Source organism: Eretmochelys imbricata, chromosome 14 (assembly GCF_965152235.1).
Source record: "Eretmochelys imbricata isolate rEreImb1 chromosome 14, rEreImb1.hap1, whole genome shotgun sequence".
NCBI classification, from domain to species: Eukaryota; Metazoa; Chordata; order Testudines; family Cheloniidae; genus Eretmochelys; species Eretmochelys imbricata.
The window spans coordinates 23,906,179-23,924,391 of NC_135585.1; positions in this window are offsets into that span (position 1 = coordinate 23,906,179).

The window sequence follows — 18,213 nt, forward strand, 5'->3', positions numbered from 1 at the left end:
CACTGTGCAGCCCAAGAGCAGGGGCTCCAGCACAGCTGTTAACTGGCTCTTACAAGCGAGTGTCTGATGCTGTTTCTCTCCCAGGGGTGTTTATACCCTGTGACCGCTCCCAGGGTCATGCTCTTCCATGCCAGGCATGATGTAAGTCACCCAAGGGCATTGATCATGGGATGCTCTGAGATGACTAACCAGAGTGTGGTGGAGGGTAGCAAGATGTAAGTGATGGACACGACAGGAAGGGTCTGACTGGCTGATTGGGATTCCAGCTTGGCAGGGCTCTGGTATGACGCCCACGTACAGGACCAGCAGGGAAGGAGAAAAACAGGCCAACATGCTGATTCAGTGCTATGGCTGCTGCTGCTCGGGGAGAGACCTGGGTCTGAGCTCTCATCACAGGGGCTATCTCTGTCTGAAACCTCCAGTTTTCTCCCACACTTGATCAGTCATCATCTCCTAAAACACATATCAGATAGACACTCCTCAACTCACCCCTCTTTTTCCTGTCATTGCATCTGAAGAAGATACACCATTCACATCTCATCATTTTCAGCTTGTTTGTATTCCAGTAGAGCATAGAGCTGCCAGCCAAGATTGCACTGGGCACTGCACATACACATAGTGAGAGGCAGTCCCTGCCCTGAAGAGGCTTCCAGTCTAAACTCACACGCCAAAGAGTGGAAGGAAAACTGAGGCAGAGAGAGCAACTTGTCCCAGATCACATGGCAGGTTGGCGGCAGAACCAAGAACAGATGACAGATTTCCTGACCTCTCAGGAGGACAAACGTGTCACCTTCACATTTTATTCCTGGTCTCCCCACAGGGTTTGTATTGATTCAACTATTTCTGTTTGGTGCGTGACTTTTCCACCAAAATAGTTAAATCCGCATAATCCCCTAGAATGGATGCAATTGTACTGGGGTGGAGGTGCCTTTTCCAGTGCAGTTTAGTCTCCTAAATGCATGGAATAAGCTCTACAATCTAAGCACCTATATACCAGTATAACTGCAGCCACCCTAGGGCAGTGGTTTTCAACCTTTTTCATTTGTGGACCCCCTAAAATGGGGTGTGGCTCCCTTTGGAAATCTTAAATACAGTCTGTAGGCCCCCAGTGGTCAGCAGACCACAGGTCAAAAAGCACAGCTCCTGGGTGTTGGACCACTTTAGCCAGACCGGCTCCAAAGGGATCCAGCGAAAGTGGTGCAAAACCCACGCGAAGAGAAGCTTTAACAAACAATTCTTGAAAAGATTCTAACAGATTTTTTTAAAATCAACAGATGTTATTTTTGGAAAACACCAAATCCTGCTGCTCACCCAGCCCTGGTAGTTTGGCTTGCTGAAAAACTCGGCTGGTCTCAGCTACATTAGCTAATCTCTCTCTCTCTTTGGCAGTGGCAAGTGCTGCCCTGTGTCCCTGGAAGCAGACAATCTCTGAAGCTGCAAAGCTGCTCAAAAAATGGTGACAGCTTTTTGTGACACATTTTCCAACTTTTTTGCCAAAGAAAATAATTGCCACTGAAATTTCAGAAATAAATAACAAAATCCAGCATGGCTGAAATAAACAAGGAGTGCGGCGCTGAGATGTGCTCTGTGTCTTTAAATCTGCAGCAGGAAGCTCCACGGAAGTGGGGCCGGGGAAGACAAAGGCGGTCATGGGAGCAGAGAGAGAGTGTGTGACTGGGAACGATGCTGGTTTCCTCGTTCTACCAGAGTTCCTTGTCCAGTGTCAGAAGACAGTGGCTTTCTCCATGATGCGTTGCCATTGTCAAACGCCAGCAAGGAAAACGAACCATAATGAATGGAGATGGTACAGTGAGATGATCCTTACTTACCAGTCTCTTCACTCTCCCACAGTCTCCAGCCCAGCTGCTAACCACTGACAAGCCTTTGGGCCTCTGCCAGCCCAGGGTGTTCCAGACCTTAAAGGAACAGTAAGCACAAGTTACTCCTGGCAGTATAGCCCCATGCACTGGGCTTAGTCCTCTACCACCCGCGTGTTTTACCATCCCTCCATCTGAATATTCAGCCCCACTCAGCCAGCCGCTCACACACTCCCTACCCTTCCTACAATCACCTGCCCACCCCAGCTACTTCTTCCTTCATCACATTCACCTCCCACCCCACTCATGCCCCCTCCCTCCAGCCCCACTCTGAATACCCCAAGTGGTGCTTTACATAAGCCCTTCACAGAGGCCCTGATTCAGGAAAGTCCTTAAGCAAGTGCCTAACTTGAAGCAGGTGACTAGATTACTCATAGGCTTTAAGTTAGGGACGTGGTTAAATCCCCTCCTGAAGCGGGACCAGGGTCTGTACGATGCTGCGGGACTGGCTGGGCTATGAGCACTGCAGCCTAATCTGAGTCGCTTACTGTTTGCAATGTGTTGTGCTGTTTCCAAAGCATCGTTAATGACAGAGGGAAAAACAGGCTCTTCTGCACAGAGAATAACTTACTCTGTGTGTGTGTGTACAGTGCCTAGTGTAATGGAGCCCAGAATCAGGACCTCTGGGCACCACAACAATAGAGACTACTAATAATCAGAAACAAGTGGCTGAGAAATACCCTACAGTAACTGCCCTGCTTGTTCCATTTGGGAATGCTCAGATGCTCCCACCTGCCCAAAGTCATGGCTGATGGTGCGACTTGTTGCTTTTCCTTTCCTTGACAAGCACCCCAGCAGCTGGTCCAATTGGGGGTGCCAGCCCTAAGCATGGAGAGTGTATGGGGAGGTGCAGGATTGCTGGACTTACCCTTCTCCTACACCGGGGAGCTGAGAAGTCCCCAGAGACGAAGGGGCTGTCAGGGCAGGAGGGCACTGTCTGACCCTCCAGGGGTGTTGTGCAGCGCTGTGATGACTCGAAGCCCTTCTCAGAGTGAGGGATCCCCACGATGTAGTTCAAGGTGCCTTGGGGGTCAGATCTGAAAGGCATCCAGCAGGGAAGATTTGCTGCCATTTTGTTTCCAGAAGGTGAGGCCAGTGGTTCCCACGCCCAGCGCCATGCACCAACAGAAATAGCTCAGCCCCTCCAGCCTCCCCCTCCCTGCTTTTGTGATGACCCTCTGTGCTGACCCTGCCCGCACCTCAGCTGTCCATCTCGCATGCATGCACTTCACCCTCCTTGGGCTGCCACTCCTGCAGCAACTCAGGCTCCATGTGGGTTAGCGATCAGGGGAGGCAACAGCTGCTGGAGCGGCGTGATTCCTCTGCTAACCTGGGGGAGATGCCCCAAGCACCGGGGTGGAAACGCAGACCCTGGTGCCTTCTGAACTGATGTCCAGCCCCTGCTGCTCCAAGCTGCTCCACTCCAGCCTGTGCAGGCAGGGAAAGCAAACCGAGAGTTGGAGCCAGCAGGGCACAGTGCAGGTAGGGGGCACTGAGGAGCTCTCTGGCATGAGAAGATCCTGGCGGTGGCAATGGATTAATTGTTTGGCAAAGGCTCCCCTCTCCGACAGGTCTCTGAGGCCTTAGGGGGCAGGAATGGCTCCAATGCAGACATTTCTTAGCATGGGCATAACCCTGGTGTCCCTGAAAGGAATAGGAAATGGGAGAGGGACACATCCTGGTTGCTTAATGGACCTCAGACTCCATCGATGGCATCCCTTTGCCATAGCTCACAGCACCTTCTCCCTTTTGGGCAGTGGCTTGCTCTTGTGTGTGGCACACCCTGCACCCTGAGACTGCCCCCAGGCCTCAGCAGCATATACCCAGCCAGTGCAGCCGCTTCCCGAGGGGCGACCCCCTCCTCCAATGGGGGGAACTGAGGCAAGCAGGGCTGGGATGTCCTGCCAGCTCCCTTCTCTGCCCAGCCCCAGCCAGTCAGGGCTCCGGGGGCAGGGCCGCCCCGTACAGCTCTGCTGCTGCCATGTGGAATGGGGGCTGCACAGGTGGCTTTGTATTTTGCAAGCAAAGACGCAAATAGATCCTTGCTGAGTGACAACAGTGATGGGAATGGAGCACTAAATGCCTGCCTGGGCCAGGGCGTTTGCACAGTTACACCACGGGCCCTCAGCCCACCCCTGAATCCACATCTGCAGCTTCGTACTGACAACTGACTGCAGGCACCGAGTGAGGGCACAGCCAGCTGTAGGTGCAAAGGTCACCATGTAAATGTTTAGCTGCCAGATTGGGCCAGCATCCATGGCCCTTCTCCCTGCAGCCCTACACACTGAGCACATCTATACTGTGGAGCATTGCATCTCATACTGCCCTAGACACAGGAAGACCGGAGCGCGGCTTCCATGCAGAGAATCCAGAGGCTGGCAAGGGGATGGCAAAATGCAAGGAGCCAGCCTGCAGGCAGAGCTGCCTGTGGGCACGCCTGTGATAACAGGGCAGTGGGACAGGAGAGGAAAGGCACAGGGACGGGGATAAAGGGACGTTGAGGAGGAGAGGCAGGAGGAGTGTGATTGTGGGGAAGGGATGAGGTGACAGTGGGGTGGCAGGAGGGTGGGTTAGTCTCTGTGTGAGGCCAAGAGATGTTAGCGACAGACCGGAGTTGCTACATCAAACCCTACCAGGCTAGAGCTTTGCAAAGAACCTTTTTCGGTTTGCTGGCCATGCTGAAACACGGGAAAACAGATTTGCTTCTGCCTGACCCACAATGAACATTTTTTGATGTTTGGCAAACTGAAAAGTAAAAAAAAACCCAAAAACCAAAAAACCAAAAAGAAACCAAAAAAACCCAGAACAAAAATCATTTTGGGTTGGATGAAATGTTTTGCATGGTGGTTGAACTTTTTAACCTTTCTAAAAAATAAAATTGAAAGAAATTTCACATTAAAAAACTGTTTCAAATAGAAAATGACAAAACGTAACATTTTGGGGTTCGGATTTTTGTTTTTCTTTTGTTTTAGGTATTTAGTTGCCTGAAAGAATTTGGCAAATTCAGCATGGATTTGCGATGTTTCACTCGACCTGAAGCTGCTTTTTTGTCAAAAAAATGTTTTGGATGAAAAATTTCAGCCAATTCTCTATTAAAGACTAAGGTGCTAAAGGCCAGCTAAAGTTAGAGTCACCCAGAGCAAATGGGCTGGACTGGCAAAGCAATGATGTGACACACCAAGCCCTTTTTTTATGTTAGCGAGTTGCTCCCAATCACAGCCTGATGTTAACACACGTATTCACTTTGTTCCCCAAACAGCTCCTGCAAACAACTTTCATGGGTAGCTTGAGAACCATTCTGTCAACCGTTTGCTATTCACCAGTGGTGGCAGGAGACCAGCCATCTCAGTGTTCTTTCTGCTCCCTGGCTGGCTGATGAAACCTTTTAAATAGGTGAATAAAGAATGAATATGATGAACAGTAAATAAATAACAGATTCTCTTGTTCACAGAATCATAGAAATGTAGGGCTGGAAGGGATCTTGAAATGTCATATAGTCCAGGCTCCTGCAGTAAGGCAGGACGAAGTCAACCTAGACTGTCCCTGACAGGTGTTTGTCTAACCTGCTTTTAAAAACCTCCAGTGATGCAGATTTCACAAACCTTCCTAGGTCACCTGTTCCAGAGCTTAACTATCCTTAGAATTAGGAAATTTTTCTTTGATATCCAACCTAAATATCTCACTTGTTGCAAACTAAGCTGATTTCCTCTTGTCCTACCCACAGAGGACAGGGAACAATTGATCACCCTCCTCTGTGTAATAACCTTGTATGTATTTCACGGGGGGATAGCTCAGTGGTTTGAGCATTGGCCTGTTAAACCCAGGGTTGTGAATTCAATCCTTGAGGGGGCCATTTGGGATCTGGGGCAAAAATTGGGGATTGGTCCTGCTTTAAGCGGGCGGTTGGACTAGATGACCTCCTGAGGTCTCTTCCAACCCTGGTATTCTATGATTTGAAAACTGTTATCAGGTCCCCCTCAGTCATTTCTCCTCTAGTCTAAACATGTGCAATTCTTCCAACCTTTCCTCATAGGTCAGGTTTTCTAAACTTCTTATCTCTCCTCTGGACTCTCTGCAATTTGTCCACATCTTTCTTAAAGGATGGGGCCCCCAAACTAGACATAGTACTCCAGACGAGCCCTGACTGGTGCTGAATAGAGCAGAACACTTACACTCCTGTTACTGCACACCAGAATATTTTCCTTTTTCACAACTGCATCCCATTGTTACCTCATATTCAACTTGTGATCCACTATAATCTCACCTCACCTCACTCACTCCATGAGTTCTCGGAGATAGTTGCTAATGGTTCAGCGATTGCTCTGGCTAGTTCCTGAAGAACTCTAGGGTTAACTTCATCGGGCCCTGCTGACTTAAATACATCTACCCTATTTAAATATTCTTTAACATGTTCTTTCCCTAGTTTGGCTGGTGTTCCTTCCCCCATTATTATTAATGCTAATTGTGTTAAGTATCTGGTCACAATTAACTTTTTTTTTAGCGAAGACTGAAGCAAAGAAGGCATTAAACACTTCAGCCTTCTCTGTGCCATCCGTTATTTGCTCCCCTTGCCCAGTAAGGAATGAATGCACATTTTCCCTTCATGCATGAGTACAGAGAACAGCTGTTCCGCAGCCACAACAAAACTCTTCCTGAAGTGTTTCCAAACAGCTGGGTTGAAGGGAGTGAATGATCCCACCTACTTTCTTTTCGGCATGTGACCATTTTGTGGAAACACTGATATGTATGACACATGGAGAATATTTAGCATAATTTGCACTCTCAGGTGCTCAGCAGAACAAACCACAATGCAGCCTCCAGTCATAACTGGGCGCTCAGCACTCTTCAGACTTTAGACCATTGATCCTTTGTTCTATATGTTGTGGGGTGGGGGGAATTAGGCCATTTAAAGATGTCCAGGACGTGACCTGCTTGAACGTTTTCAGTCTGCTTATTGTTTGGAGAGGGTTCAGTTCAGGCAGCTCAGTTGACGCTAACTTTAGGTACCTTTAAGCTGCATAGCCTTGTTTGTGCATGAAGTTGCCCGAGTCAGGCCCATCCCACCATAGGACTTCTTTTGCCCCCACAGAGAATAATAAATAATAATAAAATACATTTAATTATTGAAGATGGTTTCTAAGTACGACTCCGATGGCCAATTTATAGTTTTATTTGAAGATTCCCAAACTAATTAGGAATGTGTCAGTGTCTTCCAGAGTATTGTTCTAAACACGTTTCACCTTCTTACTCATTAAATGGTTTAAATTGATTTAGCAATAGGAAAGGAGATGGGAAATGGAGGTTTCCAGACCTTCACTCTGACCCACCAGTTAAGGAATTCCACTTGTGCAAGCAGCTGCATTTTGCTATGGAGCAAACCCTTCAATGATTTAATCGTAACTGTGGTGCAGGAATCTGTATAGTCCTTTTAGCTTAGCGGGAAGGAGCATTGTTTTCTCTTGTGCCCCCACCACTTCCATATTTGTCTCTAGTTCTTGTTTCATCTGGCCATTGCAACTCCTTTCAGTTTGTTTACCGAATTTCAGGGTTGCCTTCATCCTAATCCAATAGACAAGCTGAAGAAGCCTTGAGATCAAGAGTCTGCATGTCCAGATCAAACAAGAAGCAGAAGATGCAAGTACGTGTCTGTCCTTTTCCCACACCTGGGACTATATTAGATATCAGCATCATGTGATCATTTATTGCCTGGAACCTCAAGCCATGAGTTACTCCCGTACACACATGCTCAGATAAATCATGGTTTCCAAAACCAAAATGGCCAATGCAGCACACAGGATTTAGGCTGGGCAGGGGTGGAAGAAACCCCAGAGACTGGAGTTATTGAACCATGGAATTCAGCTCTAGCCCAGATTTTAGTGGTCTTAGAGTATGGAGCAGGCTCCCCGGAGCCTTGGTCTTGATTCAGCCCATGGCGGAGAGGGGCTGGAGTCGCAAAACTTAGATCCAGACCAGAACGTCCCTGAATTTGAGGATGTATCTGGGATCCCTGCAGAGGGGGAGACGAGGTATTGTGCCTCTGCAATTGGAGCACACTGGGAGGACGCAGCCAACAGCACAAAGCCAGGAAACCCGGCTCCGTTTGCAGAGCCCCATGAAAGCAAGGGATTCCTCGATCAGCACCCGACTAGGGAAGCAGCTGTGGCATCCCTGGCAAAAGAACCAGTTATCCCCTTGGAGGGGGACTTTGTCCCCCAGGATGGTACAGGCTGTTCAGCTGAAGCTTTCTTAGGAACGCGGAGGCATCAGATGCAGCTACACAAAGAGTGGTAGACGCCTCTCCCTTCCCGAGGGCAGCGGTGGTCCTGGCCAACAGTCAGAAATGCTCAGCCCAAGGCAAACAGCTTTTGTTGGAGCACAGAAAGGGAGCCATGGAGACGTCTTTTGTGGCAGGCACATTCCTTGACACCATTCACTCCTCAGCATGATCCGTCCCCCTCGGTCTTGTTTCACAAAGGCCATGGGAGGACAACGCCCCAGCAACGCTGCTTCTGTCCTTGATCATGGGATTGTGCTTCCTGGGGTGCTTGTAGACAAGGCAATGGCAGAGCCAAAGGGTCAGAAGTCTCTTCTCAAAATCAGTCAAAGATGGTGCTCAGTGTTCTCCACAAACCCAGGCCTTCTTTTGTCCCTACGGCCACCAATAAGGAAGGAGGGATGACTCATCTTCTTGGGTACGAGCTGGTCCACAAGCATAGAGGAGGAAGGGATCAGGGTTTAACCCATCAGTCCTCTTTCCCTTTCTAAGACAAACACCCTCCAAATCTCATCCCTGTCAGTATAATGCTGCCCGGGAAGGGGACAGGTTTTGACAGTTCCTGGAGGAATGGAGGCTTCTGGAGCTCAGCATCCCCTCCCACAGGGCATCTCAGAACCTGTCTACATGGCCAGCCAGTGTGGTTAGACAGGTGTAAACTCAGCGTGTTTGAGATCAGAATCAGGCCCTTTGACTCTGGAGAATCAAAGATTTCAAAATCTTACATGGTTTGGCCCTTTCTGGATACAACCCGCTGTGCGTTGCATGGCAGAGGGTGCAAACTCCACGGCTGTCCAAACTGTGGCTGCTTAGATGGACCCAGAACTAGGGGGCCAGGACAGATAATTGTGGCAGTGGGTTGGTATGAGATGGGCAAGAACTTTGTGCCCAGCAGATTGGCAGAGGGCTCCTTTGTATCATAACTGTTGCCACAGACACAACTTCAGGATCCAACAGAAACAATAGCAATCTGAGTGTTACACAGTTGCATCAGAAGCAGAATGTTCCATCAGTTGCTTTTAGTGAACCAAGTGTTTCAATGAGGCAACCCTTGGGTTGGATTTTGGGAATCCGGCATATAATAATGCATGGAGGAGGCTTCCACCTTTGATTTGCTATGGGAGGGAGAGCTTGCATTCAGGAGCATTTGAGAAGCAAAGACAAGGGGAGCAATGTGTTGATAGCAGTAGCGATAAAAGAAATACGAAGGTCTGAATAAAATTGCTTACGTGCTTAGAAATGAATCCTGCTGGTTCCAGATCTTCACTCAACACCACTTAAGGATTGAAACTGTGCAACCAGCTGCACTTTGCTATGGAACAAAACAAGAATATTAAAAATAAATAAATGAAATAGAGGCAAGCACTCTGCCTGTATCTCTCTGTCGCTGACACTCCTGGAAAGGAGATGGTAGTGGAAAACACTATCTCTCTGAGCTGGCCCAGAGCAGGTTTGCAGAAAAATGTGGCAAGAGGGAACCAGTTTTTCAAAGGAAACAGTGAATGTTCCTTCCCTGGGTTACATATTAGTCTGGCAGAGCAAGAATGTGAACAGGCGAATGAAAGCTACATGGCAATATCTTTGGCTAGGATGAGCCCGTAAATATTTATTTAACTGCAGACTTTCATGTAGTTAAGACAGAAAACCCAGAGTAGCTTTTCTTGCCTGTGTCTCTCCACAGAGCACAGTATGGAGAGAGAATTCAGAGTGATTGTTTGAAACACAGAGTTTAATTTGAAAAAAAAAATCACCCTCCCGCCCAATCCTCAGAAAGGAAGAAGGTTATATTGCTGCTCAGGTAGGGAGGCAAAGGAGAACTTGCTAGCATTAGTATTTACTAGAGGTGGGGTGGCCTACTGGAGCATCCATTGGCCTAGGGTGCATGAGAGCTAGGGTCTATTCCTGGCTCAGCCACTGGCCTGCTGGATGACCTTGCACAGTCAGTTGGCCACCCCGTGCCTCAGTTTCCCCATGTGTAAAATAGGAATAATAATACAGACCTCCTTTGTAAAGTGCTTTCAGACTGAACACTATCTATGTAAGAGCTGAGCATAATTATTACTCATTTATCTCTAGTTCAGAGCCAGCCAGTCACTCAGAGTAGGTGCACTGGGTGGATGGCTCCCGTGCATCTATCAGCAATGACTGCTGGGATTTTTAAAGGAGGGTACAGGAGGGTGGCTCCCCGAATCCTATTCAATGGAATTTAGGTACCTAAATTCCCAGAGGCTCCTTTGAAAATCCCAGTTGAAATGGCTAATGGGGCGTTTATCGGCTCCTTGAGATAAGAGGGGTGAGAGGCTTCAGCCATTGTGGCGCAGACTCCAAGGAAGGGGACACCTGGGAGCCATACAGGGGAGCAATGCTTTTCCTCTTTGTAATGGTTGCTGGCAGGTTCAGCTGGAAGCATTGGAATCCAGCCCTTTAGCCAGGGCCGCCCCGGGGTGGGGTGGGGTGGGGGGAAGTGGGGCAATTTGCCCCAGGCCCCCAGGCCCTGCAGAATACTATAGTATTACAACTTTTTTTTATGGAAGGGGCTGCCAAAATTGCTTTGCCCCAGTCCCCCTGAATCCTCTGGGCGGCACTGCTTTTGCCCATCTGCATGTCCCTCCGTGCTACACATTCATAGTCACTTCTGCAGTGTCTGGTCACCGGGATGCGGGAGCACCTCACTGTGTGGCATCAGCTCTGTACATGTCCTCTGCTCACGAAACTGACATCCCATAAAATACCGGAGTGTGTCAAGTCCAAGGTCTTGGTGCTTATCTTCACGGCTCCTAACAAGCTGGGCCCAGGATATCTAACAGATCACCCTGTAAACAGGGATGCGGACTGCAGTTGTCATCTCCACTCCTCCAGCACAAGGAATTGTTCACCTTGAAGGGGCAGAGGCTTGGTGCAGGGGACAGAGCATTCTCAGAGGTTGGGCCGAATCTGTGGCACTCACCACTGCAGGGGCTAAGAACTACCTCACTCTGCTCTGCTCCCAGTGCAAAGTTCTCTTCTTCGCACTGCCCCAGCTAATAAAAGCTCCTAGCATTTTACAAATACCCCCATTGACTCCCCATCCTGGGGAGAGGAACAGGGGGAAAGGAACCATGCAACAGATGGTGGTCATGTTGCTTAAGGAATCTCTGGAAGGTGCTCAGATGCCATGGTGATGGGCACAGAATAAGAACCTACACAGAGGAGATTATAATGAGCCCTGTAGCAGGGGGAGGGATAGCTCAGTGGTTTGAGCATTGCCCTGCTAAACCCAGGGTTGTGAGTTCAATCCTTGAGGGGGCCATTTAGGGATCTGGGCCAAAAAAATTGGGGATTGGTCTTGCTTTGAGCAGGGGGTTGGACTGGATGAGGTCCCTTCCACCCTTGATATGCTATGATTCTCTCCTGTGAGAACAGCTCAAGAGGCCAGCCACCTCTCCCTTTTCTGTGCTTCCCTGGGGCTGACTAACGTCGAGCCTGGGGATGGATTCTCTTCTCCACTGGGTCTGTGGGGTGAGTCCGATGAAGGCAAGGGTAGGAATCTCCCTCATCTTGTCAAGGAAACCTTCAGATTGCGAATGCCCCAGCTCAGCATCGGTTCAACCCACAATGTGCTGGCTGGAGCGTCACTGCATCACTGCCCTCTGCTGATAAAACACAGACGCAGCACTTTAAGCGCTCAGCAGTTTGTGATGGAGGCTGACGGCCTGTATAGAGGAGTCTCGCTGTGACCAGCAGCCAGTGAAGTGTCTCTTTGAGATCAGTAGTTGGCAAGCTGGGTTTCTGGAACCAATGGCCATGAGTTCTAGTAGCCAGGATCTGTGTGGGGTTAGGAGATGTGGTGGGCTCTGCATCCAGATGGGCCAAGAAATGTTAGGATGCATGTAATAAAACTAAATTGCTATACACGTGCCAAGTGGTAGCTGGCGACCATTTGTATTCACGCTGATGGCAGTTAGAGGAGTGTATCATAAGTCACAACAGTTGGATCCTGCTGGACAGCTAGCCAGCCAGCTCCCCCAGTGCATGCAATGTAATCAGCCATGTAAAATTCTCCTTGACTTCGCAATTGGGCAAGGCAAGTATAAATGCTTTCTCTGTCATCAAGGTAGGAGGAGATTTTGTGACTGGGCCAGTACATCTACAGAAGAGACTGGCAAGGCTGATTGTAGATATACAGGTTTTTTTGGTTGTTATACATTAAAGGAATGTTATTAAGGTTTCCAAGTCACACACTCAAAATGTAGGAAATGCCAAAATTCAGGTTGCCGATCCAACCTTAGTTGTATAGTTCATTAGCATACAGCCTGTGATCCATCGACCCCTGGGGGTACACAAACTACGTTTAAGGGGTCCAAGGAAGGGTGTTAGCATAGAACAGTAGTTTTCAACCTGTGGCCTGCGGATCCCCATATCTAAGATTTCTAAAGGGCTCCGCACCTCCATTTGGAATTTTTTAGGGGTACACAAATGAAAAAAAGTTGAAAACTACTGGGATACAGTCTTGAATTATGTGGTCATATGCTATTTCCATAAGATCCCTGCCTCGTTCAGTGCACAGAATGGGCGGTGCTCTGGGAACGTGCGGCGAGGGAGGCTGCTGTCTGTAGGCCTCCAGCCGCATTTGTTGGAGAAGTTGGAAGGTGTGCAGTGAATGAGGCGGGGGATTGCAGGAAGAAAAAGATGGTCTAATGGTTAAGGCAATTGAATGTTGCCCAGGGGAAGGAGATTTTACCCCTGCCTGTGCCACAGAGTTCCTCTGTTATGCTGGACAAGTCACTGAAACCTAATTTTTCACACTAATTGGGTGATCCTCATTTTCTGGATGCCCAACTTGAGGCATGTGGGATCTGACTTGCAGAAGCGCTGAGCACTCTTGCCATGCCACTGCAGGCAGTGGAAGCAGAGCTTTGAACACATATAGTGCTACTAAATGCTAAATGCTCTGAAAAACCAGGCCCTAGGTATTTCAGATTGGGCCCCCCAAATTAGCGTATGTTCCCTACATTAACCCCCTGTGCCCAAGTGCTGGGTCTATAAAATGGGGATGAAAGCACCCCCTCATGTTCCCGGGGGGCTGTGGAGCTAAATTCAGCAATGTTTTGATGCATGCAGTACTACGTGATTAGTGCCAGAGAAAAGCCCAGGAGGGAATTACTAGCCCTGTGTTCAGAGCAGGGTTTGGATGGTGTGCAGTGGATAGAGCCTCGGGCCATGCACTGACTGACAAGGATACAATAAAATATTCAATTCATGCTTATTCATGGGGTGCTGTCCTCCCTGTGCACTGAATGAGGCAGGGTCCGGGCAGGGGTGGGGCGGGAAAAGAGTGTGTGATTATGGAATAAAAAGCCGTATCATCATCACCCAAGCAAATCACAAAGGGACGTAACCTCCTTGAAGATCAAGCGCCATCTCGATCGAGCTCCAGCTAGGTTTTAAAGATGGTCTGGCTGGATGTGTCTGTGGGAATCACTAGCGGCCTTATTGCACCACCATAGCTATGGGTGACCACGTGACTGGTGGCCGTGTGGCAGCATTCCTTGGTAAACATGCTTCGTAATTCATTGGCCTTCCATCCTCATCATACGTTCATGCCAATAAAGCTGCGGAACCTGAGCCAGTGCTGATGAGGGCAGTTGCAGGGTTCAGCGACAAAAATCCTCACCGTTGATCTTGTCCTGCCACTTAATATGGAGCAGGTGGTGAAGATGACGAGAATTGAAAACATCAGTCTGCGGCTCTTCAGCCTTCCTCAGTCCACGTTTCACTGCCATACAATAGAGCTGTTATAAGCATGGCTCTAGTCTATAGATCCGCAGCTTTGTGGTAAGCTTGATGTCATGACATTACCACAGAGGCAGCTGAAGGGACTGGAACATGGAGGTGGCTGTTGCTATAAGAATGCCCACCTCTTTTGAGCATCCTCCAGCTGCATCATACATATGCATAAGGAGGCTGAATTAAGGTTACATGGGCAACCTTAATGCTGGCTTTTCCTAACTTCTGAAGGCTTGACTTTTCAACCTTCATAATGTTCTTGTAACTTTGTTTTATAACAATTTCTTACTTTTAAACTTAAAAATTGAAAAAACAAACAAACCAAACCTTCCCCAAAATTCCATCCTGTAAAACCATATTGAATCTTCACCTGGGTCATCAGCAGAGTTTGGAATCTTCAGATCCATGGTCCTCTAACACTTGAGCTAACAGAGTAACTGGTAGTAGTAGAAGGTTGTTACCTTCTATGTGGACCTGTTATTAGAGGGTGATGGGGACACATACTTTGCCAGTAGGTTTCACAGCTGTTTTCTGAACAGCAAAGGAATGCTGCTCTAGTGTTTACAGCCTCTTCTGCCCCCTCCCCAGCTCCTATCCCTGCTGCCTCCGATGGGATCATCTCAGCTCCTGCTTGTCTTACCACTTCCTCCCTTGCTTCTGGCTCTGCCCTCCTCCTTTGCCCCAACTCCTTTCCATGTTCCGTGCCTCCTGCACCTCTGCTGCCATCTGCTCCTGCTCTGTTCCCCCTCCCAGCTCTTGCACCTAACTCTCCCTAGCTCCTCAGCCCCTTCCCGGTGTTTCTTCTCTGCCTCCCTGATCCTCCCCCTCTGCATCTGAGTCCAGTGGCTTTCGCCTTTCACACTGCCTGGGTGCCAGCAAAGGGGGCACCAAGAACCCTGCTCTCAGCTCTGGAGCAATTGCAAAGAAAGCACAGCTCAGCCCTGGGGTGGAGTATGCTCAGTTGCTCTTTGGGGATGTCACATGCATAGTCCTGGTCCATACACAGGAGCTGAGGGGGTGGCACATGCTCAGTGCAGACGGAACCTCAGTGCAAACTCTAAGAAGTCACTATGGAGCAAATGTGAGCTGAGATTTTTTCAAAGGTTTATAATTTGGCCAAATTTAGGCCAAGTTATTCCAGGGATGGCAAAAGGCAGATCCTTGACACAAACATCACTTGCAAGCATGTACACAGAGAGACAGAGAGAGAGAGTCCCTGATCCAAAACATGGGGGCACGAGAGCATCTCAGTGAAACAATGGCAAGAATTTAATTATTTTGAACACAGGCAAAACGCCACATTTTCTCCAGCCTCATTCTCAGACAGGGTCCAACCACTATAGTGGAGGTGGACACCCGGGCCTGGGAAATTTTCAGCCCAAATGGTTTGAATTTGGCAAAGTTATAATCATTTGAAAACGGGGTCTTATAATGGACAGTGCTGAGTAACAACTACAGGAGTAACTACCAGCACTGCCGAGAATATACACACACTAAATACTTTCAGACTTTTATTACTTTCCCTTATCTGCGTAGCTGTAAGTCTTAAGAGACAATCTCCTATACCCACCACACTCACAAAACCACTGCGTGCATCCTTCCCCGCCCACTGGCTTTTGCCAGTCGCCAACTGTAGCTAAAAGATCTAAATACACCAGGGCTCCTTTGAATCACAGCCGCTGTCCGGAATTGCTGAGCAGATGATTGCTTGGCATATGGAATGATATTGCCTTACCAGTTATTAATTGAGGCAAGCTGCATTGCCTCGGATGTTCTAATGGCAGCAGTAAATACTGATTTTCCTATCAGAGAGGGAAGAGCTGCTTTCAAGTGTAACTGATGAGATTTTAGATTACCCAGCGCTCATGTATTATTCCTTCTAGGATGCACTCTGGCTTTCAGAGCTCACAGCAGGGAATGGAAGTGACAGCACCGCTTTGTGCCCAGCGGACCAGCATCATCCTGCACAGGAAACAAAGTAACAACAGATTCTAGCCTAGCAGAGTAAGAGGCTGCAAAGCCAGTTTGAGGCTGTTTTTTCCTTCAGATGTCTACTGTGCTGTGCAGGCAGCACAAGAGGGGACCTACAGGTGCCTAGTCTGCTAGAGAGATGGTTTCTTGCGGTGAAAAGTTTAGCACTAAAATCAGTTCTTGAGGGCAAGTGTTATTAGCAGGACCTTCCTTTGGGTCCATCTCTTCCTCCATCCGTGTCACTGGGACTTTTGTCTTTTACTGAAACAGATTCAGGCACCCAGACTTACCAAGGGCTGGTCACACATAAAGCAGGGAGCTCATAGCATTTCTCCCTCTCCCACTGCAATCCCAGCATCAGGGCTTTTGGGGATGTTGGCTGAGAAGTTCCCTCTCTAGGGCTGTCATGAAAACAAAATAAAATAAAAACCAAAATGCAGGTGGGTGCACATGTTGGAGTCCTTCTGTATCAAGCCAACACCAGCATCATCCCACAACCCAGACACGTGGGGAGTATTTCTAAAGCCTTGACTCCACACCATACTTCACCGCATGGCAGGGTTACCAGCCTAAAGAAGTGAGGTTTGTCTATGTTAAATAGAAATATGCTGAAAAGTAAGTCGAGACCAGGGATCAGGGCCAACATTTAGGCTTGATAATAGTGTGGCCTGATAAATTGTGGATAAAGTCAAAAATTGTGGGTGAAGTCAAGCAAGACAGCTTCAAGGCAAGTTAGACATAACCCCAGGTCATGTTGTAAACGTGTTTGGTTCTAACTGATTTTAATCACAGCATTAGCTGAAACGGGACTGTTTTGGGAGAATAGTGATCTTAGGAAGGGTAGCATGCTAATTTTAAGATTAGCACACTCCTCCACCATCACCATACCATTAGCGAAAAGACAACAAAGGATTACAGACCCATTCTTTTTGTCCAGGACTAATCACCCCTGCATGAACTACTTCATCTTGGAATGTGAGAAGAATTGCAGCATAGGGTTGTACTGTAATTCCTGTTTGCTTTAACCAATTATTCTCTTTGAAATAAAGTCTTTGATTCCATCACACATTGTCTCTTTATTCTCCCCTACAGTAAATTATTTGTAACTACCCCAGAGGACAGAACCTAAAGAAGTTGATTTGGTTATTGGTATTACTTCCACTTGAAATATGAACTGAAAATATTTAAATCGAAGGTTACACAGGATACTGCCTGGACAATGAGTTTTCAATACATCCTATCAGGTTATCTCTGCCTGGGCCAGGCCACATGACCTCTGGGGTGAGGGGGAGGGAGAATCTCACTCTCCACCTATACTCACTGCTTTTTCTTGTTGCCTAGTCTCGACATTGTCTATGTTTACAGGTGTGTGTGTTTTTTTTTTTTAAAAGAGGAGCATACTATTAAATCCCTCCTGATCTTTCACCCTCCCATGCACCCTCTCCCCACCATGATCCCTTGCTGCATTAGATCCCAGGAGCCTGGTGGCCAACACTCCTCCATACACAGGGGAAACAGTTCATCAAGCTCTCCTCTTGCCTAGCCTCATGCTCAGAGCCCACATGGAGCCAGGGGCCTTGCCTATACCTTAAGGAAAGCCTGGATGAAGAGACTGATCTTGGAACTTGTGGGGCACCACCACAGTAGCCCCTGAATGCCAAACACTCTTATCCTTACAACGCCCCTGGAGAATGGAGGCTGCAGAAGGAATAAGAGGCAGATTTTTGAAGGTATTTAGGTGCCTAAAGCTGTAGATACAGGGCTTTTCTAAAGCACCTGTGATAGGTGCAGGAGGATCTCTTGCCTTACACCTAAAGGAAGCAAAGACTGCACATGTGTGTATTAAAGGGGCCAAGGCTTTATTTGAAAATCCCACTAGGCAGCTGCCAGCTCCTAAATCCTTTGGCAATCCAGGCCCTTGCCCAGGTCCCACAGGAGGTCAGTGGAACAGCAGGAATTGAATCCAGCTCCCCATAGTCCCAGGGCACAGCTCTAAACAGAAGGCCACACCCTGCTGCTGGCAAATCTCATGACCTGAATCTACAGTGGAAGCGATTGGCCACCAGCAGCTCCTCCACCCAGAGAGCACTGTGCCCAGCTATTCTAAGGGGTAAGCTGCACTATGCCATCAGTTGCCATTCTCAGGGATGGAGCATGAAAACTCACAGAGAGCTGGGCTCTGCAATCACATCTCAGGAGCTTGGAGTGGACTCAGAACAGCAGAGATAGCCAGCAAGAGGCCAGGAGCACTGGTAGGATACAGGCAGCCCCAGTTTACTCTTGGTGTGGATGGGCAGTGAGGAAGAACAATTGATTAGGCTATAA